The 9,864-nt window shown below is 39.2% G+C and overlaps 1 non-coding gene across 1 annotated transcript; it reads right to left on the bottom strand.

Annotated features, from left to right (window-relative positions):
- Positions 1-1,792: 1,792 nt before the first annotated feature.
- LOC141616677 (small nucleolar RNA R71) lies at positions 1,793-1,899 on the bottom strand. Its single transcript, XR_012531010.1, has one exon. It is a non-coding gene; the product is annotated as a small nucleolar RNA R71 (small nucleolar RNA).
- Positions 1,900-9,864: the final 7,965 nt, after the last annotated feature.

The following is a 9,864-nucleotide window of genomic DNA, read 5'->3' as shown; positions in this document are numbered from 1 at the left end:
GTACCTAATCCCCACTATAAATACCCCATTAGTCTAATTAGAAGAGCATGTTCTTCTTAGCAATCTTTAGTGTAGTTAATATCAATCAAATCTCTCTTTAATCTTGTAATCAACATTTAATTAAGTTTTAATACAAGTTTTATTTCCTTAATCTCTCTCCTGTTCATCCTTTATTTTGGGTAATTGAAGATTATTTGGGTTATTATTGGGAGATTGACAACCTTCCAATCAAGCATCAAATACTTCTATTATTCTTTGCTTTATTATTAGGAATCATTAGTAGGTATAATTCTCTTAATCCTTTTTTAATTATTGTTAATCACTTTCATTTATTCATCATGTTTTACTTTGTTGGTATGATTGACAACCTTGCTAGCATGTTCAACATGATAATGAGCGAGTAGTTTCCTTAGCTAGGGTTAATGGGTAATTAGGGGGAACAAACATGGGGAATGATTCATGCTTAAATTAATATGCTTTCATAGTTTATTTGCTTGCTTGTTGTGATCTCAACTTATGCACATGTTATGTTTGATGAAATGCGAGCCTATGAATCCTTGCATTTTTTACCCATCACTTACCTTTTCAATGAGACTTGTAAGACATAAACCAACTCGAGTATCATTAGACCATGCATATTGTTGAGTAGGGAAGATTAAGTCGACTTGTAGGTGTTGTACTTTCCTAGGATTGTAAGATATAAACCAACTCGATCCATCACAACAATAATTGCTTGCTTATAACTTGAGAATATGTTTGTATGATCAATTCCCATGAATCCCCTATGACCCCATGACACCCTAGTGCTTTTTATCAATTGTTTACATTCCTTTTAATTCATCTTGCTTGTTTACTTTCATTGCTATTTAGTTTAGTGATCTTCTACTTCAAACCCCAATTGTGACACCCTTAGACACCACTAGTTGCAATAGAAATCTCATCTTAATTCCCGTCCCGTGGGATCCGACCTTTACTTGCCTCTTTACTAATTGTAGAGTTGTTGGTGAAGTTATAAATTGTGTTTTGGTCTAGGTCCTCCTAACGACAAGTACTGAAAACTAAACCCTCACGAGGGATCACGACCAAAAATGGCGCCGTTGCCGGGGACGATGTTAACTTGATTTAGATTTTCTTGAATTGTTATTAGTTGTGTCTTTCTTTGCCTTGGGGGAGTAAAACTCCTCAAGGTTTGTTCTAATTATTTTCGAATTGTTTGATATTTTGCATGTCTAGAAGATCACAAGGTAACTTGTTACCCTTTGATCACGAAATTGAAAGGACTTTGACAACCAATAGAAGACTTGCTAGGAGAACTTTGAGAGGTATCGGTGAGGTTGTAGATATTCAACCAAATACTATTGAGTTCATCAACCCTTTTGCAAGAGAAGGTGAGGATAACCCAACACAAAATCAACCCACAATGCCTAAGTTTTCATCACATTCTGTACCCACCGAGGAGAACCTACCCAATGGTACTCCCACACCACAACATCTAACCGGAAATTTTATTGCCAAATCCGCATTTATCCAATTAGTCGAAAGAAGCCAATTTGGGGGGATGCCTAGTGAAGACCCTCATTCTCATATGGAGACTTTTTGTGATTATTGTGATGCGATTTCTAAAACCGGTGTAACCCAAGACCAAATTCGATGGGTCTTATTTCCTTTTTCTCTAATTGGCACCGCGAAACAATGGTTGAAAGGCCTTGATAAGGCTACTCTTGGAATTGATTCTTGGAAGAAGTTGGCTCTAGCTTTCTACAAAAAGTTCTATCCACAGGAAAAGACCAACATGCTAAGAGCTCAAATTACGGGCTTTAAGCAAAGAGATGAGGAATCTTTGTATGAAGCTTAGGAACGATTCAAGGGAATTTGTCGCTCATGTCCTCATCATGGACTTAGCGAGTGGTTCTTGGTACAACAATTTTGGAACGGACTTTATGAAGACTCAAGAAACATTCTCAACATGGGATCAAATGGAATGTTCACCGAAGTTGATGACAATCAAACTTGGAACAAAATTGAAGAAATGGCGGTCCATAACTCACAATATAGTAGACCTCGCAAGGCTACTAGAGGAGGAAAGCATGAAGTGGACTCCATTACTCAATTGGGTGCTCAACTTAGTGCTCACATTGATACCATCAATTTTAAGTTTGAAAAAGCTTTGGCTAGACTTGAAGAAGCCTCAAAATCACCAAAGCATCATGTTAATGCCACGACGGCATCTTCATCAATCCCAAGTGGGAGATGTGAGAATTGTGGAACTTTGGGACATGACCAAAGTGAATGTAAAGGAACAAATGAACAAGTGAATGCTTTCCAAGCATACAAGAGTGGTACCCCTTATTCAAACTATTACAATGAAAACACCAAATTCCATCCAAATCTCTCATACAAAAGCCAAAATGCTCAAAACCCTCAACCAACATACACCCTACCTCCCATGAGAAACCAAAATCAAAGACCCTTTTACAACCAAAACCAAGGTTACCAAAATCAAATTCCATACAATCAACAAAATGACCAAGGTTTTGATGTTCAAAAAGCGGTCCTCCAAATGCAAAAGAATCAACAAGAGTTTTTCACTCAAATGCAAAAAGATAGTCAAGCAAAGGAAATCACCATCAACAACATCCTAGCTCACACCAAAATGTTGGAAACCCAATTGACTCAACTAGCATCTTCAAGCTCACAAAGACAAAAGGGGCAATTACCACCTCAAAGTAATCCCCCAAGACATGAAACGGTTAGTGCCATTCACTTGAGGAGTGGTACAAGGTATGAAGCACCGAAGAAGCAAGTTGAGGATGAAGTTGTGGAAGCTAGTGACAAAGAAGAAATTGTGCAAAACTCCAAGGATGGAGAACCATAAAAAGAAGAAATTTCAAAGAAAAATGAAGACACGGTCAAGGAGAAGGAGCCCATTGTGATTAGACTTCCTTTTCCAAGTCGTCAAGCCAAGCCCAAATTTGATGACCAACTTGGAAAATTTATGGAAATTGTGAAGAATTTGGAAGTCTCGATTACTTTCACGGAATTAATCAATCACGTGCCGGCCTATGCAAAATACATGAAAGACATTCTCACAAAGAAGAAGTCGATCCGAAATCTTGAGACTATCGCCTTCACTAAGGTGAGTAGTGCAATCCTTCAAGGGAGTTCACCTCCAAAACTCAAAGATCCGGGAAGCTTCTCAATACCGTGTACCATTGGCGACACCACGATCAAAGGTTGGGGATGGGAGAGCTTAAATGCACCAATATCACACTCCAAATTGCCGATAGATCGACGAAGACACCATTAGGGATATGGGAAGATGTTCCCGTAAGAGTTGGGAAATTTTTCATCCCGGTGGACTTTGTCATTGTTGACATGGAAGAAGACTCCAACATTCCAATCATTCTAGGAAGACCTTTCTTACACACCGCGGGTGCGGTGATTGATGTGAAGCATGGAGAGCTCACTCTAGAAGTGGGAGATGAGAGCATAACTTTCAATCTTGACAAGACCATGAGAGCTCCCCGTTTGCATGAACCATGCTTTATGGTTGATCATTATGGCCGGAAAGATGATAGGAAGAAGTCGGAATTCCAATGGAAGAAGAAAATCGATGATGCTCCATTCAAAGAGCAAGTGAATTATAACAAAGAGAGCTTGAAAAGCTCACCAAAGTCAAGCAATGAAGAGGATGGCCTCATTGGCCAAGACAAGAAAGTGGGAGAGTTGTCTTTATCAACTCAAGAGTTCTTTAGTGATCAAGTAGATGAAGTTTGTGGTCTTTGGGACGATGAGTTTGAAGATATTTTCAATCCCTATATTGGTAATGTTATCGATCAAGACCAACATGAAGGACAACAAGGGTAAAGGTCTATTGAAGATCTTTATCATGATAATGAACAAGCTTTTGACTACTTTTTCAAGGTGTTGAGCAACATCAACAACACCTTGACATGCCCCCATGACATCTCACTAAGGATGAGAGTTTGGTGGAGTCCTCCCTAAACCACCATTTGTAAATATTTCTAACTTCCTAACTTGCATTTTAATTCTTACATTGCATTTTTTGTCATTTTTGGATTTTTATGCTTTGATCAAGATAATTATCATTTTTCAGAGAAGTGAGGGAGTGACTAATGATTTAATTGATGTGTAGTACTTTAGCTTAGTGTGGGGATAATAATTGCCTAGGCTATTCATGCCTTAGTAGTGCCCCTACAATGAAGAACACGTGATTTGAAGAATGAAAAATGATAAGGGATATGCAAGTGCACGGATGGAACTGAATCCGGGTAAAACAGGGAGAATCCGAGCTTCTTCAAGGAGAATCCGCTTGTCTTCAGGAAATCCGAGCGTCTTTGCCAAAATCCGCCCGTCCATCTGAGCTGAAAAAATTGAAAATTTGGGACTGTCGAAGAATCCGAGCGTCCTGGTAGAGAAGACGCTCGTCTTCAAAAATCTGCCCGTCTTCGCAAAAAGACGCCCGTCTTTTTGCCAGTGTAAAACAAGAAAGCTTGCTGTCTCAGAATCCGCCCGTCTTCATCAGAATCCGCTCGTCCTGCAATCGAAAAATCCGAGCGTCTTTGCTGAAAGACGCCCGTCTTTAGGCGAGAATCCTGAACCCAAAATAGGCGAGAATCCGAAGCGCCCCGAAGGAAAGACGCCCGTCTTCCCCTGCAGTTTCAAAATTTTCGGGTATTTTAAATACCCCATCCCACATTCATTTCTTCATTCATTCATTCAAAACACTACCCATAAACCTCAAAACTCAAAACCCTCATCCTCTCCATCACCAAAACAAGATTTCCTCAACCAAATTCAACAAAATCAAATCCAAACTTCCTTTTAACAACAATTAATCACTCCTCTTCCAACAAAAATCAAACCAAGCACCAAAATCTTCAACCTTTGAGTCGATTTCTGAAATTACAAAGGCAAAGCCTTTCATCTTAAAATCGATTTGGGTATACTTGGAAATTGAAGATTTTCACTCTTTTCTTGATATTTTCATCAATGGCAAGGACAAAAGGATCAACAAAGGCACCTAAGGCAATGGCACTGTCGACAAGACAAAAATGTCTTCAAGCAAAGAAAGCCTCATTGGCTATGGTGGTAGCTAGTTCAAACTTGGAAGTTCAACAACAACAAATTCCTCCCTTGGAAGCAACAACATCAACAACTCCGGAAATTGCTCAATTATCAAACTATCCGGAGGTAATTTTCATTTCTAACTCCCATAGGGATACATTTGCCAAGTATGCTAGAAAATCCTTTCTACCCACCAAATTCATATGTGAAGATGCCTTGAACAAATTGGGTGTCCTTGAACAAACAAAAGCCTTCTTTGAAGCCATGGGGTTGGGAAAATTGTTTGCTACAAGAGATTTGATATACCCCTCCCTTACCTTGGAATTCTTGAGTTCTTTGAAAGTGACTAAGGTAGAGACTAGAGAAAACATCGAGTTCCGCCTTGCCAATGTGAGTAGGCGCATCACCTTTGATGACTTGGGTAAAGCATTAGGTCTTAGTGATTCACCTAGTTATTACAAGAAGCCCGAAAAATATGACCCCGCTCCTCTTTGGTAGGCGATTTCTGGGAGGACATTTGAGAACTATCATGCTAGTCGCGCTCTATTAGTCCACCATCCGGGCATTAGAGTATGGCACAAGGTCATTGGGAATACTATCATTGTAAGAAAAGACACTAACCACTTTACCAAGCTCGATTGTGTTCTACTTGAGTCGGCCTTAAATATTGGAAGGGAATTCACCAAGCCTTACAATTCTCTAAGGCTTTTGGTAGAAAGATGGCTCAATGTTGATTGTGGAAAGCAAGGCACCGCCTTTATCGTAAATGGAGGTCTAGTCACTCTTTTGGCTAAGTACTTTGATCCGAATTTAACCAAGGATAGCAAGTATGTGGCGAAAAAAGGGGGTCATCTCATTGACATGGATGCCATGATTAACAAGTACAAGTGGGTTACCCATAATCCTCTTGACACCAAATATGGGTGGCTCACCAATGATGCTAGATCTTTTACTTTGCCTTCCAAGATATGCCGTTTGAGTGTCCATCGGACCAACTACCTTCTTCCCCTCTCAAAAGAAGCCAAATAAATCATCCGTCAACAAAGGGGTGAAATTGAAATGCCCTCCTCCTCCATTGTTACACCACCCTATCCATTCAAGTATCAAGAGTTCAAACCCGAAGGTGTTGAAGCAAGCAATGACTACATGACTCTACTTATGCAAGAGATGCACAAACAAGCTTATAAGGATCGGGAAGATGCATACTTAGCCCAATATCCACCCCACCTTCATTTAGCTAGGCAAGGACTACTTGATCCTTCATGTCCTTTGCCTAGTTGGGCGGATAGGGAAGTCTTCTTTCCAAGTGCATCTAGGGGTGAGATACCGGGTGACGATGAGGTTGTCGGTGATGAGTTTATTGATGAAAGCATTGTTGAAGAGGTAAATGAAGGGGAAGAGGCTAATGAAGAAGAAGAAGATGATGAAGGAAGTGAGCAAGTAAGTGTAGAGGGAAGTGGTGATGAGTCCACTTCTATTGAGGAAGATGATGACATTGATGATATGGTGGAAGACTAGCAAGCTTTAGAGGCTCCTACCCTCTTAAGGTTTGTCTACTTCTTTCTTTGTTTTATTTATTTTATCTTGATCATGGTTGGAGAGTCCTAGCAACATAGAGGACTAACACCTCGGCCCCATTGAGGTGTTCTTATTTCATTGTTCCCACTTTTAAAAATCCAAAATGACAAATTTAGTTTCATGCATTGCATCTTGTGTGCATGAACTACCCCCAACTTTATGACATTAGAAATAATGTCTATCTCGGTTTGGGGAAGTACATGCATACGCAACGGGAGGTAATCTAAATTACGCTCTCCGTCATAAACAAAAACCCATGCATCATGTAGTGTAGATTAGTATAGCTTGCATGTAGTATAGAATTCATGCATCATGTTTGCATAATTTCCCATCATTTTGGCCATTGAGGAAAATGCCCATATTAGTGTGGGGATGGGGAATTCTAACTTAACTTTTACTCAAAAATTCAAAAAATCAAAAAAATTTTGAAAAACCATAAAAATTTGAAAAATTTGAAAATCCAAAAACAAGTTCATTTCCTTTGTAGTGTAGTCATGTATATATTGCTGTATATATTGTGTTTGTTTTATCCTTATTCACATTGATTGACTACGCCACATCCGAGACATGAGGATATTGAAGACCGCATGGTATGATCTTTCCAATCTCCTTTTTTCCTCTTTATGTTAATGACTATGTGGCTTTATTCTGATTGATGCGGTATAACAATGTGAATCTAGGACTTGCATTTAGATTATATGGCATATTAGTTGGTAGAATCATATACATTAGGATGTTTATAGGCTAGTTGCATCATGGCATGTAGTTGCATGATAGAAAAATTTTGTGAAACCGTCTACTTGGGAAACTTGACAAGTGTATATAGGCCCTAGTAGATGCTTTTTCTTCTTAAGACTTTGCTTGTTAGAATACTTGTAAAACACCCTAGGATGTGTCATGCTAGTATCCTTTGACCCATGGATTAAGGCCTAGTCAAGAGTACCTTGTGGTGTGATAACTCCTTGGCTACCGTTTATTCCATGGTGACCCTTGAAACCATGCATCCATCCATCATCCATGTTCTACCACATTTTTTGTCATCAAAGGGAATGGGCACAAAAAGAAATTGATTTGAGTTCAATGAAATGAAAAGTGAAAGAAAGTTTGCAAAATGCATCAAATGAAAAGAGGAGCAAAAATAGACTCCTAATGCTTCAAATATAAGGCACCCTCACTACATATGAGGTGACTTTGAAAATGTTCAAAAGAGAAATGCAAAAAGTTGAAAGTTGTCAAGTGTTGAATTGCCAAAAAACAAAAGAAATGGCAAGAAAATGTTCTCAAATGTTATATGCCACAAGAAATTGGGGGAAAACAACAAAAGCAAACTCCCAAAATGAAAGTCAAATATCTATTGATCCCTTTATCCATCGTATCCATTTTTGTGCATGGTAGAGAGGGGACGACCCTTCTTCTTCTCTAGGCAAGAGGGGGAATTCCGCGATCCTCCAGTGTTTCTAACACCATAGGGAGTCTACTCTTGACAAAAGCATTTAACGATTGAGGAGAAAGGTACCCTAGCTTGACACAACTTGGAGGTGATTTATTGGTATCCTTCTAGGCTTAGTAGTTTGAAAAAATTGCATCTATGAAGGAGTGTGTACCCTTGAATTGCTTCCCTTGTAGATAATTTCCGCCACTTAGATGAGGAAAGTGGCTATTCTTTTGTAGATGCATCCATTACTTGATTTTGTGTGCTTAATGTTTGGATGTGTCGCCATTTTGGCAAGACCCACCTTGCCTTGCAAGAAGGCATCCTACCTCATGGTTGTCTTGTTGTGAGTTGAAGGGGCGGAGTGAGACCCGCTAATTGTCTCATATCGGCTATGTTATTAGGTTAGTTTAAATAATGGTCCTAGTCTTTGTCACCTCTTTACTCGGGACGAGCAAATGTTCGGTTTGGGGATATTTGATGTGAATAATTAGAGCATATTTAGTCCCCAAATTAGCCTTATTCCCATGCTTTTTAGTGCATATTTGGGTCATTTATTGTCTTTAGTTCTTTGTTTTGCATATTCTTTGAGGTTTTGTGTCCTTGGTAGGAAAGGAGTGCAAACCTTGCATTTTCATGGCAAAATGAGGCTAAATTGATTGAGTTCAATGACCAAGCATCAAGGAGAGACAAGATTAGAAGGCCTTTGTACATACTATAGTAGATGGGCAATGATGAGAAAAGATCCTTGCATCCCTGAGGAAATCCTCAAGGATTTTATGAAGAAAAAGGAAGAAAAGAAGAAGGAATGAAAATGTTTGACAATCCGTGCGGATTGTCCTGAAGACGCCCGTCCCTCACCCACAATCCGAGCGTCTTCCTCAGCTGGACGCCCGGGCAAAACCTCCACAAGACGCCCGTCTTCCCCCTCTGGACGCCCGTCCAGAAGCTCCCAAATCCGCCCGTCCCGTGCCAAAAACGCCCGGATTCCCCGACAGTACTTTCGTCTTCTACAAGCTTCAAGGAAGGATGCACATCTTTTTCTAAGACCGGCGAAAAAGAGACCGGAGTCTCCCTAGAGACCGGTGATTCCTCAAGGACTTAATCGTCATTTAAGCTCTTAGTAAACCCTAATTTATGTACCTAATCCCCACTATAAATACTCCATTAGTCTAATTAGAAGAGCATGTTCTTCTTAGCAATCTTTAGTGTAGTTAATATCAATCAAATCTCTCTTTAATCTTGTAATCAACATTTAATCAAGTTTTAATACAAGTTTTATTTCCTTAATCTCTCTCTTGTTCATCCTTTATTTTGGGTAATTGAAGATTATTTGGGTTATTATTGGGAGATTGACAACCTTCCAATCAAGCATCAAGTACTTCTATTATTCTTTGCTTTATTATTAGGAATCATTAGTAGGTATAATTCTCTTAATCCTTTTTTAATTATTATTAATCACTTTCATTTATTCATCATGTTTTACTTTGTTGGTATGATTGACAACCTTGCTAGCATGTTCAACATGATAATGAGTGAGTAGTTTCCTTAGCTAGGGTTAATGGGTAATTAGGGGAAACAAAAATGGGGAATGATTCATGCTTAAATTAATATGCTTTCATAGTTTATTTGCTTGCTTGTTGTGATCTCAATTTATGCACATGTTATGTTCGATGAAATGCGAGCCTATGAATCCTTGCATTTTTTACCCATCACCTACCTTTTCAATGAGACTTGTAAGACATAAACCAACTCGAGTCTCATTA

The sequence above is a fragment of the Silene latifolia genome, chromosome 11, assembly GCF_048544455.1.
Source record: "Silene latifolia isolate original U9 population chromosome 11, ASM4854445v1, whole genome shotgun sequence".
NCBI lineage: Eukaryota > Viridiplantae > Streptophyta > Magnoliopsida > Caryophyllales > Caryophyllaceae > Silene > Silene latifolia.
This window is presented reverse-complemented; position numbering and strand designations above follow the sequence as displayed.